Raw genomic sequence first — 27,061 nt, 5'->3', positions numbered from 1 at the left:
CAGCGAGCAGACACGTATTGCTTAACAATAATTAACTGCATCACCGGTGCCACACAACCACCCAACAGTCCCTTGCGGCGTGAGCTATGCCAGTTCAAGATTCTGGATGGCGCATTATCCCGTTAGCTCACCAGCCTTATCACCCAAAATGGGTTCGCGTTGTGCCAAGAACTCTGGATCCGCACATTTGGCTGCACTTCTCGATGACGCCAAATCTAACTTCCCGACGACGTCGTGAAGTGAGCTGCAAAAACGCCCAACTTCAAAACCCGTTCATCCACTGCAGCCTATTCCTTGCCCGGTAAGCCTTTTGAAACTATGTGTGCGTGTTTTATGTCCTTTGACCAGCTACACCCGTAGCCAAGAACTCTGGATCCGCACATTTGGCTGCACTTCTCGATGACGCCAAATCTAACTTCCCGACGACGTCGTGAAGTGAGCTGCAAAAACGCCCAACTTCAAAACCCGTTCATCCACTGCAGCCTATTCCTTGCCCGGTAAGCCTTTTGAAACTATGTGTGCGTGTTTTATGTCCTTTGACCAGCTACACCCGTAGGACACCGTGGGAGTGGCACCGCAGTAAACCATTCAACGCGATACGCGGATACCGTCCTTTTGCGTACCGGCTGTGCTCCAGAGATCGCTGCCTAATTTTCACAAGCGGTTCTCTTGCCCTATGCTGCCTCTCGGGTCCTTTTACGTGATTGGAGGAAGACGTGTGGTCGTTTATTGCAGCTGACGCCCTTCGATTTTCAAGTACAGTGCACAAAACTACTTGTATATTGCACCCGCAAACAAACGGCCTCACCGAGCGCTCTCACCGCTGCCTGCCTGGCATGCTTTGCATGTATATTCAACCTGACCACCGCAACTGGAACACTATTCTGCGTTGGTTACGTTTGCACACAATACAGCAATTGAAGGTCCTACCGGCAACTTCCCCTTTTTTCCTAAGTTTTGGGCTGCCAACCACACTTCATCCTTGACACAGATTTCCTCATTGTGCCCCACCAGCTTTCAGATTATTGTCGGAGCAGATCATTACCCCTGTGAACCGCTGCCGTCGACAATCTCTTTTCCGCAAGCAAGCTGCACAACAAGACGTTAAACGATGCTAAGACGCTTATCACCGCGAAGTTCGCTTTTGCCCTGGGGACGGAGTCCTGCTCTGGTCTCCTGATGCGTTTCCCCGAATCTGCGAAAAAGTCCTTTATTTCAGCAGCCTTTACACTGTTCTAGAAGAAACATCGGCTTGCTGCGTAACCCCTAACTGTGCTTCCTGAAATCACCGTTCCGCGTCAGTAAAATTGTGCACGTTTTCCGTTTAAAACCATTTGTCTGCCGCGTTTTACTTTATAGAGTTCTGCCTTGCGGATGTTCCTCTCTGAGGGAGGCATAAATCTGAGATGTGATTTTCTCCCAGAGAGCGTTTCTCAGAATCCCCAGTAAATGGCCCAACGTCACCCAGCGGCGCCAAGGTGCTTCTGCTTGTTTGTACCTAATCATCGTCATACCGAATGAATCCTTGTTCTGCGTCGAGCTCGCTTCAGTACGCGGCTGTACAACGAAATCCCGCCTTTACATAAATAAATAAATAAATAAATAAATAAATAAATAAATAAATAAATAAATAAATAAATAAATAAATAAATAAATAAATAAATAAATAAATAAATAAAGAAAAATAAATAAATCAGTAAATAAATAAATAAAATATAAATAAAAATAAATATATATAGAAATAAAGAATTAAAACGAACAAAAATTTTGAACCTTCACATAAATGTTCTTATTGCTCTCGGAAAAATGGTTCGGGAAGAACACTAACGAAGCAGGAGTACCTTAATCTTGAAAAGTCCATCAGGAGGAACAGACGGGGATATTTCGAAGTCCTGCTCCTTAGCTCGCAATAAGTATACGTTTGATTCCGGAAAAAAGAGACATAGCCTGTGCGCAGAAACCTGCAAAGGAGTATAATCACAGGAAGTGTTGGAATGCGCTTTCCACCTATGTAATGTTCCTGATACGTAAAGCGAAGCAGCTTTCTCTTTTGTTGGGCCGATCGCGCAAATTAAGTCAAATTTTAGCTAAAATGCTGATACCTCTCGAGTCACAGCTACCTCCCAATTTGGTATTATCCATGCGAAATGTTTTTAAAATATTTACGTGCAGTACCTAATATCTGGGTTTTGGTATTTATATGTTAAATGTGAAATTCTGCATATCGTCACAGTTGTATGCGCATACATCACGAATTGGTCATGTTTTGCTTACCCCCCCTCAAAAAATTCTTACAATCCGCGTTGCGAAGGTGGTTGGACTGCGCAGATGTCAGCAACACCCACAACAATTACCAATGCAACGTCACTTGAATTTACACAAAGACACTACCTTTGGCAGCCGCTCCCTTTTTTTCCAGGGTGCGGAGTCCACGTAACCGAGTCAGCGAACCCAGCAGTGATTTCATTCATTCAGCCTCGATTTTCTGCTGATGCGGAAACGAACATTTTCTTTGGTGGTGCAGGTATACTGCTGCGCAATTAAAAATGGGAAAAAATCCCAAAAGCTTTGTCATACCACAGGGCAAATTTGTATAGAGAATTCATAACAGATTAGTATTCGATGGTTAGATTACCAGAGAATATTTTCGGGGAAGGAATGACTTCTTTCGCAAGGACAGAAGTTGAGACGTTAAATAGAAACAATCATGACAGAAAACTACAAATCAACGTGTCTTCTTTATGAAAGGCCACAAAGTTTGCGGAACTGGAACGCGTGATTATAATTAATGTCAGCAGCTACAATGAATTGTTGGCAATGTGCAAAATGAAAATGAATTAGCACCTCAATAAGAAAATATTATACTAGGTATGTGTAGAAAAGCCGAAGTACTGGTCGGAAGGTAGTAGACGACCAATTTGGGATTGACCTATATATATATATATATATATAAGATGTAAGCTATGTTGAATACATTTGCACTCAAAACAACACAGACATCGACGAGGTGTTTAACCACAAAGGGAGACGAGAACATCATAAAATTTTGCCGTGTTTCGGAAGTACACAAACGTCCACCCTGACCAGTGAAACAATCTTCTGCTTTTCGTGATTTTCGCTTTATTTTCATCCATGCCTTTAAAAATTTTGATTGCATGAGGCAAATTTACTGGGGGCTGCAGTAGTGAGTGAACACCAAACTTTTATAGCGACTGCTTTTCACAAGTTCTTTACTTATGAACTGTGCAACAAATAAATCCGTGCCAATCGGCTCACGGCAATGTTACAGCATCTTTGCCACGCGACATTTACAATTACTGAGGGAACCTAACTTTGAAAAACAAAATGAAGGAAAATCTTTTGTTTCCTGATGGCTTTAAGCACGGTGGTTTTAAAATCCAGGAATACATTTTAACGATAAATTGTATTCTCTCATTACAGTTTTGCAAAACATTTACAATTATTGTTTTCTTGCATAAAATTTCAAACAATTTTTATAGGTGTTGTTCAGGATGTCTTCACAACTTTGCAATAAGTAGAAAAAAAGTACATCACCCACTCAACTTTTGACGGAACTCTCTTGAAAATGTTAAATATAAAATTGCATGAAAGTGTGAAATTTGCTTCTGCAGAAGGCTAGAATGCGTTACTTTACTGCATAGCCTCGTGTGTTTGCAGATTGATGCTTTTTGCAATGGCCAAAGCAAATTTTCCATGACTGCACGTGTTTTTTTTTTTGCGGCGGATATTTCATTGGCCTTTCTGTATTCGGCTACAGAAAAAAATGCGTTGCAGTGCGTTCGTAATCGTTAGGCGATCACGGATCGCTAAGCATATCGTTCACTGCCTTAATACAGCATGCTTCGTACTTGGATGTATTTGCGTCTGTGCGCTATCGTTCTTGGTATTCAGTGTGTAATTACTTCGACTGCCATCGTTTCTGGTGCACTCCTAATTGCTTCTACACGCTTCCGTTTCTTTTCTTCCGACGCAGTTTCACCTACATGCGGGCTGGCCTATGGCTCACCATCAATTACCAACCGCAAACACCGTGCAGCGCAGTAATTCCTGAGAGAAATGCCTCATATGTTGCAGAAAAGGCCGCGAACTTCCCTAAACCACATTCAGAAGAATACGTTGCTACGTTTGCCAAGTCATCTCTCCATAGGGTTGAGGGTGGGGGATCTTTTAGACAGCCATTTAGGCCACGTAACTTCATACAATATAGTGCTTTGCACAAGTTAGATAGAATAAACACTCAGCTTAATGAAGTATCCTTGCTTTTTACTTGCACTTTCAGCTTGTTTTTTTGAATCCTGTATGTAGGGGCGTAGCCAACAAAGTTTGATACGGCTAGAGAGGGCAATGGGGAACACCAAACCTGTCGTATACATTTTCTCAATATACGCAGCACCCCAAGGTTTGAGGACACAATGTTCAGCCTGGAGGAGCTGTTTGCTTCATGCTCCTAAAGATTTTTTGGCGGGGCTTGATGTGGAATATATCAGTTTCGTTACACCGGTGATGACCGTTTGAACGAAGCCCCCAACAGAAGTGTTTTAACATGCCTATCAAATTTTCTTGCGTGCGGCGCGCAACAGCGCTCGAGGGCTGACTCCGGGCACAAATGGCCCCTATACACTTCTGCTTTTATATTAGGTTAACCACACTGCAAAAGGCAGTAATTAGGGGAACGGGTAATTACTGAAAATCTGACTTTCCTCTAGATAACAATTAATGTTCAGAATGCGGATGCTGTTATGAACGGGTGCCTCACTTCTTAACAACAACCTGTTTTCTTGATGCACTAAATCATTCACGGTATTGCTAAAAAGTGACAGTTGTGGGGTGTAGTGACTCTCTAAAACACAAAAGGTAGTCTACATGCTAATATTTTATAACGTCTATGATGAAGCTGTTCGCGAATGATACTCCACATTTGCTGGAAATGGACAGACTAACAGACGGATGAAATAGACAGATTGATGGATAAACGAAGCCTTGGAAAAAGAAATCCTTGATTGCGTGGCAAATGTTATAAGCGTTTTAAGTTAAACACAAAGCTGACTAGTGCGTCAGTGACGCATGGCAAAAACTCGACGAAGCTTTAAAGCTTATTTTCGATCACTGTTATCTGCCATTTTTAACGAGCTGTTGGTTTAACGTAGTATGTGAATATATATATATATACATATATAGGTTCAATGCTTATCGACCACTTTTACACACTTGAGTCACGAGTCCCAAATATCCAATAAAAAAAAAAAAATATATATATATATATATATATATATATATATATATATATATATATATATATATATATATCTATTTGTATAATATTATGTATATATAATCAGAATGGGAAATGCGGGGATCATTTAAAATAGGACAGAAATTAGAGTTGGCAGTCAAGAAAACCTCGAAAAGCAAAGGGGAGGATGTGGTAGGTCATTGAAACAGATAAAGAATTTCGAAAGAAAGAAAGTGGAGAAAAAAAGCGCGCCAGGTGGGATCCGAACCCACGACCTTCAGAAAAGCGGACTGGTGCGATAACCACTACGCTACCGGCGCGGCGAGTTGCCCCTCCACTTTCTGGGGTATTTATGTTAAACTTTCTTGTTTTCTGTGCTTAGGGGTCCTAGCCAGCGACACTCGGACTACTCGGGGTGAAGGGGACCTTCTTTTTAACCCCCGGGCCGTTACTCGAGTGTCTAGGACATGTCAGGAGTGGTCGACAAGCGTTGAACCCTCTTAATCTTCCTATGGCACCAAGACTGCCAGAACAGACGCCCTCGCTATGCATGTAGCGAATCAGAATAGGAAATGAGGGGCTTGTTGAAATAAAACATAGATAAGAGTTGGCAGTCAATAAAACCTCGGAAAGCAAAGGGGAGGATGTGGTAGGTCATGGAAGCCAATGAAGAATTTGTGAAGAAAGAAAGCGGAGAATAAAATGCCCGCCAGGTTGGATCCGAACCCACGACCTCCACAATACGGGTCTGGTGCGATAACCACTACGCTACCGGCGGGGCGATTTCGCTCTCCACGTTCTGCGGTATTCATGTTATGCTTTTTTGTATCCTCAGCCAGGGGGTGGCAGCCAGCGCCACTGGGACTACTCGGGGTGAAGGGGACCTTCTTTTTAATCCCCGGGCCATGACTCGAGTGTCTACGACATGTCAAGAGTAGTCGACCAGCGTTGAACCCTCTTAAGCTTCCTATGGCACCAAAACTGCCAGAACAGAGGCCCTCCCTGTGCATATTGCGAATCAGAATAGGAAATGAGGGGCTGGTTGAAATAAGACAGAAATAAGAGTTGGTAGTCAAGAAAACCTCGGAAAGCAAAGGGGAGGATGTGGTAAGTCATTGAAACAGATAAAGAGTTTGGAAAGAAAGAAAGAGGAGAAAAAATGCCCGCCAGCTGGGATCCGAACCCACGACCTTCAGAATACCGGTCTGGTGCGATAACCACTACTCTACGGGCGGGGCGATTTTCCCCTCCACTTTCTGGGGTATTTATGTTAAGCTTTTTTGTTTCCTGGGCTTAGGGGTGGTAGCCAGCGCAACTCGGACTACTCGGGGTAAAGGGGATCTTTTTTGTAACCCCCGGGCCGTGACTCGAGTGTCTACGACATGTCAATAGTGGTCGACCAGCGTTGAACCGTCTTAAGATTCCTATGGCACCAAGACTGCCAGAACAGAGGCCCTCGCTATGCATATAGAGAACCAGAATAGGAAATGATGGGCTCGTTGAAATAAGACAGAAATAAGAGTTGGCAGTCAAGAAAACCTCGGAAAGCAGAGCGGAGTATTTGGTAGGTCATTGAAACATAAAGAATTTGAAAAGAAAAAAAGAAAGTGGAGAAAAAATGCCCGCCAGGTGGGATGCGAACCCACGACCTCCACAATACCGGTCTGGTGCAATAAACGCTCCGCTACCGGCAGGGCATTTTTCCCCTCCACTTTCAGGGGTGTTTATGTTAAGCTTTTTTTTCTGCGCTTGGGGGAGGTAGCTAGCGCCACTCGTACTACTCGGGGTGAAGGGGACCTTCTTTTTAACCCCCGGGCCGTGACTACGACAAGTCAAGAGTGGTCGATCAGTGTTGAAACCTCTTAAGCTTCCTATGGCGCCAAGACTGCAGAACAGAGGCCCTCGCTATGCATGTAGCGAATCAGAATAGGAAATGAGGGGCTGGTTGAAATAAGACAGAAATAATAGTAGGCAGTCAAGAAAACCGCAAGAATAGATATATATATATATATATATATATATATATATATATATAGCAGAACAGAGAGATACGGGACGAGGGACTCGGTAAAGATACATATCAAGGTTGCAGTCGTCATTGCCAGTGCTATTCGGCTTTTTTCGAAATATATAATAGGGCCGAATGACGTGTGCTTGTCACGTTTCTTTGATTCATTGATAAATAAGCGAAAATATAAGTCGAGAAAAAATCCGCCGTTTTCCGGGAGCGGGACTCGAACCCACATCTCCGCAAAACCGGTGCGGTGCGTTCGCCATTACGCTATCCCCACAGCGGCTTCTCTCTCGACTTTTTAAAGCGGGGGTTTATATTTACAAGAGCTCTGAGGCCGGTCAACTAGCGCCGCCCCTCGACTACCGCGGGAGACGTAGAACGTCTTCTTTCACAGCGGCCGCCACGTAGAACGTGGTCGGAGGTCGGGGTTAGCAATTGGCATATCCGAACTGCTGGAGCCAGTGCCTCGTAATGCATGTAGCAGAACAGAGAGATACGGGACGAGGGACTCGGTAAAGATACATATCAAGGTTGCAGTCGTCATTGCCAGTGCTATTCGGCTTTTTTCGAAATATATAATAGGGCCGAATGACGTGTGCTTGTCACGTTTCTTTGATTCATTGATAAATAAGCGAAAATATAAGTCGAGAAACAATCCGCCGTTTTCCGGGAGCGGGACTCGAACCCACATCTCCGCATAACCGGTGCGGTGCGTTCGCCATTACGCTATCCCCACAGCGGCTTCTCTCTCGACTTTTTAAAGCGGGGGTTTATATTTACAAGAGCTCTGAGGCCGGTCAACTAGCGCCGCCCCTCGACTACCGCGGGAGACGTAGAACGTCTTCTTTCCCAGCGGCCGCCACGTAGAACGTGGTCGGAGGTCGGGGTTAGCAATTGGCATATCCGAACTGCTGGAGCCAGTGCCTCGTAATGCATGTAGCAGAACAGAGAGATACGGGACGAGGGACTCGGTAAAGATACATATCAAGGTTGCAGTCGTCATTGCCAGTGCTATTCGGCTTTTTTCGAAATATATAATAGGGCCGAATGACGTGTGCTTGTCACGTTTCTTTGATTCATTGATAAATAAGCGAAAATATAAGTCGAGAAAAAATCCGCCGTTTTCCGGGAGCGGGACTCGAACCCACATCTCCGCATAACCGGTGCGGTGCGTTCGCCATTACGCTATCCCCACAGCGGCTTCTCTCTCGACTTTTTAAAGCGGGGTTTATATTTACAAGAGCTCTGAGGCCGGTCAACTAGCACCGCCCCTCGACTACCGCTAGTTGACCGGCCTCAGAGCTCTTGTAAATATAAACCCCCGCTTTAAAAAGTGGGGGTTTATACCGGTGCGGTGCGTTCGCCATTACGCTATCCCCACAGCGGCTTCTCTCTCGACTTTTTAAAGCGGGGGTTTATATTTACAAGAGCTCTGAGGCCGGTCAACTAGCGCCGCCCCTCGACTACCGCTAGTTGACCGGCCTCAGAGCTCTTGTAAATATAAACCCCCGCTTTAAAAAGTCGAGAGAGAAGCCGCTGTGGGGATAGCGTAATGGCGAACGCACCGCACCGGTTATGTGGAGATGTGGGTTCGAGTCCCGCTCCCGGAAAACGGCGGATTTTTTCTCGACTTATATTTTCGCTTATTTATCAATGAATCAAAGAAACGTGACAAGCACACGTCATTCGGCCCTATTATATATTTCGAAAAAAGCCGAATAGCACTGGCAATGACGACTGCAACCTTGATATGTATCTTTACCGAGTCCCTCGTCCCGTATCTCTCTGTTCTGCTACATGCATTACGAGGCACTGGCTCCAGCAGTTCGGATATGCCAATTGCTAACCCCGACCTCCGACCACGTTCTACGTGGCGGCCGCTGGGAAAGAAGACGTTCTACGTCTACCGCGGTAGTCGAGGGGCGGCGCTAGTTGACCGGCCTCAGAGCTCTTGTAAATATAAACCCCCGCTTTAAAAAGTCGAGAGAGAAGCCGCTGTGGGGATAGCGTAATGGCGAACGCACCGCACCGGTTATGCGGAGATGTGGGTTCGAGTCCCGCTCCCGGAAAACGGCGGATTTTTTCTCGACCTATATTTTCGCTTATTTATCAATGAATCAAAGAAACGTGACAAGCACACGTCATTCGGACCTATTATATATTTCGAAAAAAGCCGAATAGCACTGGCAATGACGACTGCAACCTTGATATGTATCTTTACCGAGTCCCTCGTCCCGTATCTCTCTGTTCTGCTACATGCATTACGAGGCACTGGCTCCAGCAGTTCGGATATGCCAATTGCTAACCCCGACCTCCGACCACGTTCTACGTGGCGGCCGCTGGGAAAGAAGACGTTCTACGTCTCCCGCGGTAGTCGAGGGGCGGCGCTAGTTGACCGGCCTCAGAGCTCTTGTAAATATAAACCCCCGCTTTAAAAAGTCGAGAGAGAAGCCGCTGTGGGGATAGCGTAATGGCGAACGCACCGCACCGGTTATGCGGAGATGTGGGTTCGAGTCCCGCTCCCGGAAAACGGCGGATTTTTTCTCGACCTATATTTTCGCTTATTTATCAATGAATCAAAGAAACGTGACAAGCACACGTCATTCGGCCCTATTATATATTTCGAAAAAAGCCGAATAGCACTGGCAATGACGACTGCAACCTTGATATGTATCTTTACCGAGTCCCTCGTCCCGTATCTCACTGTTCTGCTACATGCATTACGAGGCACTGGCTCCAGCAGTTCGGATATGCCAATTGCTAACCCCGACCTCCGACCACGTTCTACGTGGCGGCCGCTGGGAAAGAAGACGTTCTACGTCTCCCGCGGTAGTCGAGGGGCGGCGCTAGTTGACCGGCCTCAGAGCTCTTGTAAATATAAACCCCCGCTTTAAAAAGTCGAGAGAGAAGCCGCTGTGGGGATAGCGTAATGGCGAACGCACCGCACCGGTTATGCGGAGATGTGGGTTCGAGTCCCGCTCCCGGAAAACGGCGGATTTTTTCTCGACTTATATTTTCGCTTATTTATCAATGAATCAAAGAAACGTGACAAGCACACGTCATTCGGCCCTATTTTATATTTCGAAAAAAGCCGAATAGCACTGGCAATGACGACTGCAACCTTGATATGTATATATATATATATATATATATATATATATATATACAAGAGAAGAAAAACTTCGAACAAGGTAAAAGCACGATTGTGGCCTACGTTTCAGCAAAGAGAACTTGCTTTCCTCAGGGCCCTGAGGAAAGCAAGTTCTCTTTGCTGAAACGTAGGCCACAATCGTGCTTTTACCTTGTTCGAAGTTTTTCTTCTCTTGTGTTCTCTACCATCTTCAAAGTTCTACTACTCCCTATATATATATAAATATATATAACATGTAGATATATTCTTAGGAGTGGGTACGAATCGAGCCAGATTGAGCGAAATTTTAATCATTCACAGCTGCAGCACTCCTTCGGCAGTTCGTAATTGCCGGATCCCTGTTTTCAGTTAAACAGCCTAACGTCAGAGCTTACCTTGGGTTCTTCATACTCTTTGCGTTGTCAACCGTCCGCTCTTTTGCCGAGTATGAAATTGTGGAACAACTTACCCTACAGGTATACTCATATTCCGTTTACTCCTAAAGAAAACCAAGTAACAGCAGAGACAATGTTGTAAGTGTTTCCGAAGGTCACCTCGATTTATGAAATCTTTTACAAGTGGTGTGGCATTGATTATTGACCAGTGCAGGTGTCTATCATAAAGGTATATTTGGCTGTAAAAATATCGCTACAAACCAAATCCTGCGTGCCTTATGCACGTGGGAAGTGGGTACCGAAAATATCCTTGAACGCAGTGGTTACGTGTGAAGGGCTTCAACGATTGTTTTTCTGTATAAAAAATGCATAAAAGGAAGACATATTTACAACAGGTTTTTGTGTACACTTTTCTCGCCGATAAAGCTCATTATCAAAGACGTCGTCTGTGATGAATGTGCCCTTCGTACCATCATGAGAATATCTGGGCCATTTGCTATAAGTACTGCGTATAGTAAATATTTCTAAACTTCGCTGTCTGGGCATCTACAAAAGCGTCACGCCTTTTTACTATTCTAAACATAAACATTCCAACGTGGCAATATATACAGACGACGAAGAAAATTAATCCACTAGGGTGGTGTGGATAGGTGTAAAAAAGCCGTTTCACAGAGAAAAATATCAGGGTATTTGCTGAGTAGGTGTGTTAGGCTTAAAGAAGTAGGAGATAATGGTATCAATTACTTTTATGGAGTAGAAAGCTTTGATAATATTATACTTGTTTTAGTTACCACTAACAGACATCTGACGACAAGCAATACAGAGCCCTAAATCAAAGGCTTGGAAACGGAATGGTGACCTTGAGCTCTGTGCAGACATTTACCCAGCGAATTTGTGACGTGCGGCCAGTTTCATCTAGAGACTTACCCATTATGCTTCATTTAAGGTTTTTCGTTCTATTGTTACTCGTTGTATTGTTCTTGGGCCACTGTACACGATGTGAAATTTACCCCCGACAGGCTCAGCCACCGAACGTTACCAACAAATTAACCACAAGAGTTATCTAACCATGCTTTAACCGAGCCTAATGCTGGTTTTACCGTAAATTCAGAATGCCAACTATGCCCGGCATTTTGGCGATGTCATACGAGTGTTTAAGAAACTGCTTTAGTTTGTATTAACCGACGTTTTACTTGCAGCCGTTGCAGAAGTTGCGGGATTATCCATAACTCAACAAACCAAACGCTTTACTTTTGATCATAATACTTGCTTTCTTCCTTCACTTTGACCCGATGTAAACTTGCCTCCTTTAGTTGTCTTATTAGTGACCGTCACCTTGACTCACGTGTTTTCAGCTTCACAACCTTCGTTTCCATTTGGTAAGGCTCCAAATCGCAAACGTAATTTTTACAACTTACGCGAAGATGGTCACAGAATCAAAGTTCGCAAAAACGTCAATGAACATGCCCTACGCGAGAATTTAGTCTTCTTTTTTTCTATATGCTGCTAGTTTGTCGTCTCTTCTTATTTACTCATTACGGCTAAAGGCTACAGACTTTTTGCGATGCCTGCTACTCCGGATGCCCGTGGCACATCGCCTACCCAACACAAATTATTCCGCTTCCCGTGTAAACCAAGTCCACGATGGTGCCGAAGCGTTGCTGCCTGAACTCAGCTTCTGGCAATTTATTGCTCCACGGGTGCTGTTCTCCGACAGCGACTGCTTTTCTAGAGGAGAGCTGCTTAAACTTGAGCTTCACCCCTGAGTTTTATAAAGTATAAGGCAAGAAATACCAAAATAACATACGATAGTGAATCATTAGAGTGCGCGCCTTGTTACGAGCTTGAACACGCTTTAGCCTAGGAGGAGCTCGCAAAATTCTACAAAACATTTGCTACAAAGCAAAACCTAGACGCCGAATTCGCATTTCCGATTGCCGCCGGGTCTCGCGCGTGCTTACGGGGTCTTTTTTGTCATGGATGCGAAAGGCTGCGGAGAAAAACATCATCACCATCAACATCATTCTCATTATTTTCATTTGTGCGTGCGCACTTGTCCGGTCCACCTGGCCTGTTCATGGCCTTCCATTGTGGTGCACAGAAAAAAATTACACATAATATAACGGAAACAGAATATATTTCGATATACAGCCTGAACAGACCAAAAGTAGAATGAAAGGGAGATAAGATCAATACACGTAAGCCAAAACGAGTGTAAGCAAACTGAAATTGTTCTGAAATAGGCCAAGGTAACTCGCCTTCTCATTGTACAATTTAAACTGTATTTGGATAGGTGAACAAGTATAACTAATTCGAATGAATGTAAACCAAGGAAAGATATACCGGTAACGCTTATTTCCGTTGATGGCCTACGGTGTTCCCAATCAATGATTCCGTGTAATTATAAACGAGAAAAACTACATGATCATATAGCCTCTTTTATACAATTTCGTGAACTGCAGTTTTCCTAACATATATTTGTACTGATAGAAAACTCTGCGTTCAAAATTCCTGTAGTGCAGAATTGTAATGATCGTCATTACACACGTTCAAGCTTAGGGATATTTGCTATATCCAATGTGTTCTTTAATACATACAGAAATTGAAGTTTTGCGAGGACCGCAGTTTTGAGCAATCGAATAAAGCACTCAGGAGAAGAAAATGATCTCATATTTTCCCACAGGTTTCAGAAGAGGCTGTAGGCCAACATGCGAACGGTCAAGGTTCAACACAATCAATGAGCGACCGACAATTCACTTCAGAAGCTACTTCAGCGCAAAGATTACATTAACCTGTCTGAGAATATTTTATTTACTGCGTAATCATGTAGCATAGCAGAAGTTTTTCTAGTACAAGTCATTACATATGTTCTGTTGACATGCATCAATAACTTATTTTCTGCAGACCAGTTTGCCAGTACAATTAGGAGTACGCTGTAATAATGGGTACTAATTTTTCGAAAGAGTTCCATTTTATCTGTGTACGAAATTTTGCGCGAATTTTAAAAACAGCCCGTTAAAGAATAATCGCACATTAAACAGCAGAGGGTCAATTTAGATGACTGTGGAAGACCAGCTCTAGAATTGAAATGCTTAGACCAAGAACTCTTTTCAGCGGACGTAAATAAACGTTATATATAATGAAGGTACCAACGTTATTGCAGGCGCGTTACGCTCTTAATTTTTGAACCCAATTATGATGGTCTACTCAGTGAAAGGCTTTGGACAAATTGAAATACACTGCCTGAACCAAATTAAGTTTCAATATAATCAATGGTATACTTCAAAAATTTCATTTAATTAGATTCTACTAATCGGCCCGTGCAAAACCTACGCTCTGCATTTACCATCTTCATTTTAGAGAAAAACATAGGTGAGTAAAGTAGGCAATTTTAAAATAATTCTGAAAACACCCTTGCAGATATATGGATCGGTATTTAGTGACCTCACAAACATCTCCATACATGTGTGCAGGAACAAACACGCCGTTTTTCAGTGAATTGGGAAATAGTTATGTGGGAAGGGAAAGGTAGAAGATTCAAAAGCTGCACAGGTATAGGTCGGCATCCATTACCGATAAAACTAGGAACGCAATCGAAAGCGAGCGAGAACTTTGGATTTATTGCTGACAGCGCCATTTCAACATTACGCCCTCAAAAAGAAACTGCTTGCAACATTACCGCTGCTGTCTTGAACGGAGAAGGTACAATGAGAGTTCGTAGGAAAGGTGTTCCCGCATTGGGCAGATTCAAAATATCCCGCAAAGAAGTCACTCATATCTTGAGCTATAACATTCATAGTTGCATCCTATGCTAACTCGACGCTCATTCGAGGTGTTGAAATATTTTTCACATGTGACAAAACTAATTTCTGCTTACAACTTACATAAAAATCAACGTAATATAATAATAATTTCCTATCTTATTTATGTGCTAGTTTAACCTCGATAGTGCTTGACGAAATTTTATGCCAATATTCGCTTCGTCTGAGTTGGTGCATTTTGCGATAATATAGTTTTTGTCGTAGTAGGTTTTTCAGTTCGCGTGAAAACCATAAAGAGCCACTACTTCTGAAACTGTTTTTTTTTGGTAAAATTAATCGCATCTTTTTATGTACGACGGTTGCCAGGAGATGAAATGCTTTATTTTCAATATTGATGTTAAGAAGGCTTGACCAGGCAGGATTAGGTGAATACAACAAATGAAGCCGAAATGGTTGCCTCCACAGAATGAGGTATCGTGATGCTTCTGGGAATCGTGACCTGGGTCTCTTTATTTATGTTTGCTTTTTACTGACCCGCTGCACATCCCCAGGGTTATCTGTGTGCCAAGTGAAGCACGTGTTTTATTGATTACAATGTATGCCGTACATGTTATCTCTTTTCATAGGGGAATGTTACAAACCAACGTCACCAGCCTAAAAAAAGTTATTTGATCTACAGTGTTGTTGATATAATTCGGCATTTCTAAAAACGCACGAAACGAGATAAATACTCGTAGAATAGACGCCGCTGTATTTGATTTCAACGGCACTCGCCTGCACAAGTCACTGTGTTGACGGCTGCTTCATCGCCTGCGCATTCTTTGAATTGTTAGCGGAGCAGAAGGTCGCTCTTGTTTCTCCTTCAAGACAACAGCGGCGTCTTTCGATTCGTGACATCCGGTCGAGGTGCGGGGTACGCACCCATTATGCTCCCTACGCCTTCTGGAAGCCGCCAAGCCAGCCAAAGCCGAGCCAGCCACTGACTGCAAGGTTTACTAGATTCTCCCTATGAGGAGAAAAAAGGGCAAATGGCAAACATATGGACACACTGGATGGCTGAGTGTAGGACGGGTGCGTTCGCACTCGTCGAAAATATGCTGACAGGAAAGTTTGACAGTACACGACAAGATAAATGACCAGCTTTATATTCTATGTTGTCATCCTGAATAATATTTAGCACGGCCATGAACTATAGTCAAGAATTCCCTTTTGAAACTTCAATCTTCATTGAGGTTTTCATAACATTCTCTGGTATCGGCGGGTTAGTGAAGCCACCAACAATAAACGCTCGACAATCATGGTTATTCAACATGCTACCAACTTCAGTTGTTTGCGTTTTACTAAAGACAATAGTATTGCTTGGGCTACTTGACCGGGAAACGTTTGGTCTGCCACTTATTTCAGCCAGCCAGCCGAAGTGAAACCGATGCTGCGCAATTGTCTTATATACTCAGAGCCAAATCTTAACGATTAAATCCGGTGTTAATGTTCATATTTGTCAATATTGTTCAACAGGAATCGGACATTACCGAAATATCAGGCAGAAAATCAATACATGAGTGATATTTGCGGTGTTCCTTGATTCACAGTCTATCACCGCTTGCTTTTTTGTGATAGCAAATAACATACTACAAGTGTAGAAAACTCCGCCTGCTGTTGCGCGAGCTTCCTGGCGGATTTTTAAAAATCAAACGGCAACAGCAAAAAAAAGTTTCATTAGACAGGTTTCGCGTTCCGCTTGGAACGATCGTGGAGTAGGGCAAAGAGGCTCGATAAACGTTGTAGTACGGCGCCTCGATTCACGCGCGTCTCCGCACGGCAGCATCGAGGCACACGACTTCGAGCAGTTGAAATTGGTAAATTTAAATTGACTTGAGCAAACCTCTAGCGTGTTATCTTGGAACGAATGACATGGGAGAGGAGCAGCATAAGAGGTGATCGGAAAAGAGAAATGATGTATTCACTTGCCAGGAGCGCAAGTCGACTATCGTTTTGCATCGACAATTGCAACGGAAGGAGCAGATCCGCGGCCAATTTGGTAGGGCAGAGAATATTTTGGGGCATAGTTAAACTTCCCAGGGAAAGATTTTGTGCTACCCGTCATATTTACTTCCACCCACAGGATCACTTCATATGGTTTCAAATTGCTCTGACTGTTGTTGGCAGCACATTTTTTAGGCCAATGAGGACATCACGCCTATATTCGAAGAAATGCATGCAACAGTCACGGTCCGCGCTAAACACGTTGTACTCCCGGTTGGAGTATTAAGCATAATCATATTTTTGATTAAACCACGTCTCTAGTAGAAAAATAACGTCATATTCACTCGTTAAAACGTATTCCAGAAATAGGAGACGTTGTCCGAATTACGCGTACATATTTTAACAAATTCAACAGTACATCATTCAACAAAAAACACCTAATTATTCATTGTTAGCACTTACTATAGGTTACGGCTTACACCAAAATGGCCTAATGATCCCCCCACAGGGCCCGCATTTGCCTCCATATTAAAACACAACTGCTCAGTGACATGACAAGCCAATTATGTGGCGCACCTCGACACACGTTTGTGCACGTCACTTCAGCGTTTAGGAGAATTGTAGCGAGGAAAACTTTCAGTGGCTCCCTCGGGAATTCATGGGAGATAAAACAGCAGTGTGTCTTAGCCAATGAGCCACCGCGGCGGGTCCAGCAGTGTGTCTGACGAAAGGAGAGGAAGGCCCCGCTCTGTTGATTGTGCTACTTTGCAACACTTCTGCAAGCTGCTCCATGTTTTGTTTATCCAATGCGTTGTTTGCGCTTCTCAGTATCAGTAGATGAAGAACTGTAGCCGTGTCACCTTTTAACCAAGGACATTTCTCTCACCTTTCCTGTGACTAATATCCTACCAGGTGTTTGTGATTTAATGAAATTTTCGCCGGGCGATTTTCTTCATACACTGCGCACCGCATTGGCATTTCAACTATAGCTATTTTAGGCTTCGCTATAACATCATTAGCGCGTAAGAAAACCGGTGCCGTATTTATAAAATTGCAGTATGCGCACTACCAAAGACTGCACCTGTGTGTAAAACAAAATATTCAGCAAAAATTATAGCGGTAGCAAAGTGAAACGAACACGAATTTCAATTGTAAATGTTATTGCACCAATACTTGGTTCAGACATATTACCTGCCAATTATTCCTGGCAACTGTTCTCCAAGGTCATTCAAAAAACAAAAGAACAAGACACTGTCAAAGAATCGACTGTATTTCTTGAAAGGTGCATGCTATCTCTCATTAATTGAATTACTGATTTGCCTTGGGCAATTCAGCCTTGAGATTAAATGTCAAAGGCGAGGATGGATTAAGGCACCCGATAAAAAAAACTTTACGCACTGGGTACGCCGTATGTGCAAAAGTTGTAATAAAATTGCGCGTTCTTTCCATGGGATAAAAAACCACAAGTGCGCAAAAAGAGCCGTGATGCGTTCTGCTGCTCATTTTCAGACAAGTTACATATTTTTGCAATAGAAACCCAATGCGGGAGGCTAATTTTAAACACACCGAACATGTGCATGTTGTATCTATCATAATATTTTAGGACACTGCCTAGGTTTCGACATTTCAGAGCGTTCTAGGCACGTTTGCCCACATCTTTGTTGCGTGCCTTGACCATGACCGTTTTTATGGGCTCCCCGTGCCGACGGACTGCGGAAATAACCTACGAAAATTGACGTTTTCAATAACGTACCTGAAGCAAGCGGTTATTTTCTTTGAGTCTACGTATGTTCTTCGTACGGCGAACAGCATCCCAAGGCTCATCCCTGTGCGGAGGGGCCATCAAAAAGGCGTCGCCGCCGACAAAGATTACCGCACTTTCTTCGGCACCGTCCGTACCCCTCAGGACTTCCCCGTCTCAACGAGTCCGTAGCAGAATTCGCCAGCTCATCATAATCATGACTATCACCAACCTATCTACGCCCACTGCAGGGCAAAGGCCTCTCCAATTAGCGCCGGTTCTGTGCTAACTGCGACCAATTTATCCCCGCAAACTGCTTGATGTCATCCGCCAATCTAAATTTCTCCCGCACCCCGCAACGCTTACCTTCTTTCACTCTAAATTTTTTAACTCGCAGCAAGAGTAAGTTTCGGCGATTTTTTGCACGCTTGTTCCAAGGGCAATGTGCTTTCAGGCTGAAAAATCACTATTCCTAAGCCTTACTGGCGGGATATGTAGTGCTTCCGAAAGCGTGAGTAAATGATATTTTTTGCACGCTTGTTTTAGGCGTGATGAACTAACACGCTGAGCGCTCAGGCTTGCCATCCGTGATTGGCGACCTTTATAAGGCTTATTAAAGGTGAAAAATACAATTTGTGTTTACCCGATGCGGCATTCTCCAGCTGTGCATAAGGTGGCCCCTCTGACGGCCAGGAATGATTTAAAATAAAGCTGAAAGAAGACAAGAGTCGCTTGGCGGTATTTAGGGTCTGTGTAGCTTGGAGCACCCACCAAACCCATAAATACCGCAGAGCAAACTTTATCTCCTTTTTGCTGTATTTTAAAATTATTTCTGATGGTCAGAAAAGAGGCGTCTTATACACATCTGGAGAATGCTGTATCAGGTAAATACGAATCGTCTTTTTTTTCAACTTACTAAGCGCTAGGAAGGTCGCCAGTCACGAATCGACAAGACTCGCATTGCGATTTTGGCGCTAATTCTTCGTTATACACGGCCGCAATCCGAGTAGTGTAAGCAAAATAAGTGGGTTAAGGATTGACTCTGAATTTCGGTTGATAAACCTAGGCGCCGTTAAAGTCAGTGGAAGAAAAACGTTCATAAATCATCTTGAACAAGTGTAACAAGCTAATCCCATACAGTTAAGCTTGTGATGTGCATTCTATCAGTGTCATTATCTATACGTAGGTGAAGAAAATTAAGTAAAAAAGTCTGCAAAGGTCGAGATATTGAATCAAAGCTGAGGGACAACACAAACAAAAAATATAAACAGAGTTTATATTTCACTGAAACTTCTTTATACCAATAACCTACAGGAATGCTTCCATACAGAGAAATCCGAGATAAAAAGACAGTAATTGTAAAATGGGCTCCAGGTGAAATCTTACACTCCGCTTTAAAGCAGCACTTGAATGTAGCGGTGTTCTTAACTCAGATGAAGTGTAGTTGCACCAACAAATCGCGTGTAATTTGAGCGTCGACGGATTTTTGTGGACTATATCACGCATAAATACTACCTGAAGGATTTCTAGCAACTCGCCAAAAGCAGACGGACACGTAACTTCCTCTATGTAACTCACACTAACACAGCACCAAGGCTTTTTCAAGTTAAGTGTCCAGTTGCAACTTCACGATTTCTCTGGGTTTTGCAGCATACCAGCCGCTTGTGGTCGCCTCATGCAGTGCACCGGCAAAGAATGTCCAGGGGTGAAACCTGGAAAAGATAAAAAGCTGCTTCAATATTACAATTATACATGGGGTCCTAGCTATCATGCACCAAGATTTTTAAAAAACCAATGGCGTAACTCGAAGAAACCATAGTGCATAATGTTTCCAGTGCAGTGGAGCTGTGGCAAGTAATTGTTTTTGTATTCATATTTAATTAGCCGATTGTTATTATTTTTGAACTCGAGAAGTACCTTCCCAATCATTAAAGTGTCAATGAGGCACTTGAAGGTGCCCACTAGGAACATGGAACTGCAGTATTTTTTTTTGACGTACTAATTGTGTACTAATTTATTTTGACTGATAAAGAAAAACTATGAAACATGAAAAATACCACGTGACTGCGCTCCCGACCTTATTAACGTATTTGCTTCGCCTGTCACCCGCCCGAAGAGACAGCGCATTACTTTGATAATTGCATGCCAGGAACAAGCAGCAATGGCAAGATTCACGGGGCGCATGTGGCAGATTAGCACAAACAAGGTCGTGATTTCTTCTTTCTTTCTCTTGTTTATTGCATTATAATTCAGAGGCAGCCTTTTGGAGAGCACTGTTTTATGAGGCGGGCTGAAGCACAGGCCTGTGGTGTTTTTCGTATTTCGCGGGCTTCTTTACACGTCAGAATAAATTAGTACGCAATAAGCACATTGCTTCAAATGCCGCAGTGAGATGTCTCCATGGGCACCTACAAGTGCCTCATTGACACTTTAATGATTCGGATGGTACTTCTCAAGTTCTGAAGTTAATTAGAATCTTTTATAAATTTTCATTCACTAATAAATTACTGGCCTCTACTCCACTGCACTGGAAGCATTATGAACTAGTTTTTCTTCGCGTTAAGCTCTTCCTTTTTAAAAAATCTCGGTGCATGACGGCTGGGACACCATGTAGAATGATGCATTCGAACTGTCATACAACATACAAACTGCTGCCCCGATGTGCAGCATAAACGCCCCCGTTTCCGTAGAATGCGACGCGAGTTTCACCACTTCGTATTGTGCACAACGACTGTGTGAATTGCGGTATACAATATTTTCGTCGTTCTCTTGGTGGTCTGCGGAGGACAGAGAGAGCAGGCGGCTCTTTCATCAGCCGTGTCTCGCCTCCTTGCCCGAGAACGGCCACCGACGGGAACCGTGAGTGCGGCCGCGAAATTTACGGCCAGCGAGCCAAAGATGCGTAGCGTGAGATATCGAGGCCAGCCGAAACCGGACAGGCAACTTAAGAAACTACCCATAGCCACAACGACGAGAAACGCACTCCTGCCTTCTTTCTTGCCGTCTTTCCCGGTAGACGGAATGATCCGTTTTAAACAGAAGCTTCAAAGAGAACTAGGCCACCAGCACTAATGCGACTTCCCCATGTCAACAGGAACGCCTACACAATACACTATAAACGTGGTTATCCCGAAAATAGTTCGAAAACACACCATGAGCAAAGACATTAGTATATAATTCCCTTACATGGATTTTCCAAGAGACCATACATTACAGCTGACTGCTCACTGTAACAGCGCAACCCGGCAAGAAAAGTAGAGTTCGCCGTGTCGCGTTAGAATTCCCGGCAGTGGACACTCGGTGTTCTCGCACCTACCTCGCGGCACACAACGCGGGCTAGTCGATGTCAAGTTACTCATCAGGTGGTCCCTTATTCTCCAAGTTTTACTGCAGGAAAGCGAAGAGTCCCCACAGTACACACTTGAATGGGAAGCACACACGACGCACAAAGCTCCTGCTTCATCCATCGCCTCTTACGGTTTTAACTCCGTTTTCCCACACAAAATCACTAAAACGAGCGCCATCTTTTAATGCCTTTCCATTAAAAAGAAAAAAAATGCCTGAGTCACAGCCGCATGCCGCAACACGTCGTACGGCATCATTTGGGATATATATCCCGGTGTGTATTTGCGTGATAAAAAGAGGCGCGATCGCCTGCGCGAGGTTTTTTTAAGCGTGGTTGTTCCGGTTCAAACACGTACAATCCGGCATCACGCGTAGAAGAAAGAGAATGTGGGTGTTCCCGACCCACTTCATGCTTGCAAGGAACAAAACAACGCGTATTTTGAGTCACGTGGTGCTCAAAAAGAAGTTTGTGGCGCCAAGCAGCGTGTTTCACACTTACTACGCGTGACCAAATTTAGAGTGTAATAATCCACTATCTTACCCTTAAGGAACAAGAGTTATCTTGCCTTCGGATTACATGCCCCCCCCCCCCCTCGTCCATTTCTTTTTCTGCCGCCTAAAAGGGGGAAGAGGACCGAGGAGGATCTCCAACCTATTCCTTTTCCCACCGGGCACACAATAAAGTTTTTGTCTCTCTCTCTTGTTAATTTCTACTAATATGTTCCTAACACGCGTTTGTTCCATGACCCATTCCGCTATCTTCTTGTTCGCCAGCTCAACGGGTCACAAATGTCACGTGGGCAACTCAACGAACTGCAGATGTACGGGGAGCCCTGTAGCACACTAGAGAGGTGGGTGCGGGCGGCATGAGATCAGGCGCAATCCGGAAAGACGCCGGGCGCTCCTCACGAGACGCAGCTTGAAGCCTGATTATGGTTTTATAACGGCACGCCACGCAGCAAAGGTAGGGTCGGGTTCCTCGCGCCAGGGGAGTGTATCTTGAATCTTTCGCTTACGCGATCATACTCACCACACCTCCGTTGTTAATATGCATCAAACACACGTCTTACCATACAATCTAAACAAAGATCACAGGTGAATTTATAAAACATACACATTCAACAAGAACCTTTTTCTGAATGTATTAAGGTGCTTAAATAGGAATCATAACTGCGGGTTGTATGTTCGGTTCTGGTGCTCTGATTTCTGTCAAAGCTAAGTGGCTATTTCATTTCACCATTCGGTTAGATTGAACTTGATACGAAACCAGACACGAAATCAAGTAGATACAGAATCTATTCCAAAGCAACGAATTGTTCACGGAATCTGCTCTCCATGCATATATTTTCTTGTCAAGGTGTAAAACAGGCAGAGCGGAAATCGTTACATCCATTTCTAAAAAACGTTCACTGAAGACCGAATGCTTACTCACATCAAAGCTGCATCAGGAAGTTTGCTTAAATTGCGTGAAATATTCGGTGAAAGTTCCTTGAAATAATCGTCACAAATGAAGTACCCAAACGAATCACGGAGAACGAACCCACGCGACGTGTTTTTTACAAGAAGTAAATGCGTCTACCAACCATTTACCTAAATGAATGGGTCGTTCACAAGATAGAGGTTCACTGTTATAGTCCTTCTTGGTGATCGGTGGGCGTATTGTTTAGTGTAGGACCTTTCTTTTTGGTGATCATCAAGTAACCGTTTTGGCAGAATTTGAGGCCCGTTTGACTCACATGTCGCCAGTCCAGACATCATAACTAACCTTTTCGGTGGACCGAACACTCTATGGGGAAATGCATTACTTCATTAAGAACGGCCTCCGTCTTACTGGGAACTTTTTCGCTTTAATACAAATCGAGTTTCAATACCACCATGAAGACAGAATACAAGGTTTATTTTTTTAAACGTGCATTTCATCCAGATGAGAGTTCTGAAATTTTACGTCAGCTTTATACAATTATAATAGGTATAGGAGAACTCAGATCCATTACCGATTATTGAAAGCGGCCTTCTCACCCAAATGCCGCTTGGCCTTACGAACGTACTATTACGCCCGGCGACTGCAGTCCTAAGCCTCAGCCGTAAAACACGTTATTGCAGACAAGTAACACTTTTTCTTACTTTGATTTGTAGGATTAAATTGCTGACAAGAAAACAAAACACTCATAACTTTTTTATAAATATCCTCACTCATTGGTCCGGGGAAAAGTTATATACAATAAAAATTTCCAGACCAAATCTTGGTCGAGTTAAGCGAAAGGGAGGGGGTGCTAGTTGCGATTGACAGTGCTTTTCAATGTGTGGTGCGTCATGAACTGGAGGGCGACCACAAGTCTGTCTGACTAGATATACGACTAAATGGAGGTGAGGTGCTTTTACTGGGGGCATTCTATATTCCTCCGGATATTGCTCCTTCATCGTTCAATCAGGTTCTTACATCTATAGAACAAGTATTCGCCTTTCACCAAAGCCATCAGCATGTTATTTTGGGTAATTTCGATACACCTGGTGTGCAATGGGAAAGCCTTACTCTTCAACACTACAACTATTACGCGCAACAGAAATCCAGCATTCTATTAGACTTCGTAGCCTTCACATCCATGATGCAACTTAATAATATCAAAAATAGCTTCGACAACATCTTAGACCTTTGCTTTTCAAACATTCAGAATGTAAGTTCTCACTGAGACTTGGCTACATGAATCAATATACGACAGCGAATTCGTCCCTTCCGGATATACTGTAATTCGAAAAGACCGAGGCAGTAAGGGAGGCGGTGTATGCATTCTTTTTAAAAAACGTTTGCGTATAGTGAGAATGCCTGACTTGACTGACGTTGAGTGCATATTCTGGAAAGCGTACCACGATCAGGGTAAATATGTATTAGCAGTCATGTATAGACCCCCTAACTCGTCTATTGACATGTTGGGATCGTTAAAGCAGTATCGAGATTCGAATATAAAACCTGGTGACAAAGTTTTTTTGGCTGGAGATTTTAACTTGCCGAATATAGACTGGCGGAATTTCTCGCTCAATAATCAGAATGATCACTTGGGAGAAGGAATGCTAAACATTGCGTTCACTTTTGACTTATTTCAAATTGTAACATACTTCACTACAATTCAAGAAAATTGCAAATCAGTACTAGATCTCTTTCTAGTGAGTGAATCCATTAGTGCCAAAAGTTACTGCGAAGTAGTTCCGGGAATTTCAGACCACAAGGCCATGTTGCCTACCCTAGCTAATACCTATATAAACAATAATCGTACAATTTTGTCATTTCCGAACTTCTCTTTGCTGATGATGTGTCTATAATTGACCTGCTTTCCTTTAATTTTGATGATTTCCGTAATAGTACTTGTGTTGTACACCACCTTTGGGACAGATTTAAACAGATTGTGCATGAATGTATCGAGTGTTTTGTACCCAAGATTACAAAAAAATGTAAAGGTAAGAACCCATGGATTTCGAGGGAGACATTGCAATCGAAAAGGCGACTAAAGCGCCTAAAGAAAAGGTTAACGAACAACAGAACATTATTTATAAAGCAAGAAATATCGAATCTTTCTTTACAAATTAAAGACCAAGTAGCTGCTAATAAAAAGCCCTATTACGGTGAATCATTACCAAGCTTCATACCCACGTCTCCCGAGAAATTTTGGCGTTCAATTTCTCCACACTCCACTGAATGTGATACATTTGAAGTTGATGGCTGCCTTACTCACGATAGTTCAAAAATTGCCCATGCCTTTAACAATCACTTTAAATCGCTGTTCACCCAAGATAATGGTATATCACCTCTGTTTCATGCATCCCTATCACCGATGTCTAATGTCATTGTTACTGAAAGTGGTATAGTTAATCTTCTCCAAGGCTTGATGTCAATAACTCATCACGGCCTGATGACATTCCGAATAGGTTCTTGAAAAGGTACGCTGAGTGGGTGTCAAAATATCTTCATGTCACTTTTTCCAAGTCCTTACAAGAAGGAGAAATACCAAGAGACTGAGGAACTGCTACTGAAGACCGGAAATAAGAAGTTCGTTAAAAACAATCGTCCAATTTTATTAACATGTACCGTATGCAAGATTCTGGGATATATCATTCACAATCACATCTGCGAATTTCTGGACAACTATAACGTTCTAACAAAATTACAGCACGGTTGTAGAAAAGGTTAATCGACATGCACTCAGTTACTTGAAACAATACATGACTTTGCCAAATCAACAAATAATAGGACACAGACCGACTTTAATTTTATGGACTTTTCGAAAGCCTTTCACAAGGTATCCCACACTAAATTGCTATATAAGATAGGTAAAATAATCAATAACTCTCAAATAGTTAACTAGATTTCTGCATATCTAACAAAACGTGAACAATTTGTTGTCTTTGCTGATTGCTGCTCAAATAGACAGCTTGTTGACTAAGGCGTTCCCCGGGGCTCCGTGTTAGAACCACTCCTTTTTCTCATTTTTATTATTGATATTGTTGATGGCATCCCGGTTAAAATCAAACTACGCTGATGACTGTGTACTTTATAACCAACTATGCTGTCCCGCAGAACAACATGTGTTAAATAATGCTCTACAAAAAGTGTCCTCCTGGTGTGATGAATGGCAAATGGCTATTAATTTCGAAAAAACAGTGTTTATGCAAATAACTAATGAAAAAAATCCGTTAAAGTACGAGTACTCTACTACCCATACTAAGCTTGCCGAAGTCCCACATTACAAGTATCTTGGGTTATGGATCACAAATGACCGGAATTGCACTAAACACATTAATACGGTAACTAACAGTGCAATGCGTAAGCTTTTCTTCCTCAGAAGAACATTGAAACTTTCTACCCCATCCGTCCGCCTTCTGGCTTATAAAACAATAGTTACACCGACTTTGGATTATGTTTCCATTATATGCGACCCTTTCACTAAAACTAATATCAACAAGCTAGAAAGAGTGCAAAAAATGCCATTCGTTTTATTTATAACAGCTTCGGACGCACTTCGATTACGGAACTTTCAATTTGAGCTAATCCACCAACCCTTAATGAAAAAAAAATTCCCCCGCACCTACCCGAAAGGGATTGTGAGAATGCAGAAATGCGAACGCCGAACGCAACGTCCTCGGGTACCATGCGAGGAAGGCACCGCACAACCTTCGATACGTCGATGGGCACGTTCACCGCCTGTCCCTTGATTCCAAACTGCCCGTTGCCTCGAGTCAGCCGCCTGATGCTCATGAAGGGAGGTCGAGGCGCGATGAGCCGCTCTTCGACCGGGTTCAGATCGGGAAGATGCGCCGGCCGGGGAGGATAACGGTAGCCAAAACTCACGCAGCCCTCCTCTTCGCAGCTTTGTCTTCTTCTCCTTCTTTTTCTTCAGCGGTTCCCCTACGGGAAGATGACGATGGTGGTTGAACGCGAAGCTATC

At 43.3% G+C, this 27,061-nt stretch overlaps 1 non-coding gene across 1 annotated transcript; it reads right to left on the bottom strand.

Moving 5' to 3' along the window:
* Window positions 1-5,501: 5,501 nt before the first annotated feature.
* On the bottom strand, window positions 5,502-5,574 carry Trnas-gcu (transfer RNA serine (anticodon GCU)). The gene has a single exon. It is a non-coding gene; the product is annotated as a tRNA-Ser (tRNA).
* Window positions 5,575-27,061: the final 21,487 nt, after the last annotated feature.

The sequence above is a fragment of the Haemaphysalis longicornis genome, unplaced genomic scaffold, assembly GCF_048455015.1.
Source record: "Haemaphysalis longicornis isolate Haplotype H1 unplaced genomic scaffold, Haemaphysalis longicornis Haplotype H1 scaffold_8, whole genome shotgun sequence".
Lineage (NCBI taxonomy): Eukaryota > Metazoa > Arthropoda > Arachnida > Ixodida > Ixodidae > Haemaphysalis > Haemaphysalis longicornis.
This window is presented reverse-complemented; position numbering and strand designations above follow the sequence as displayed.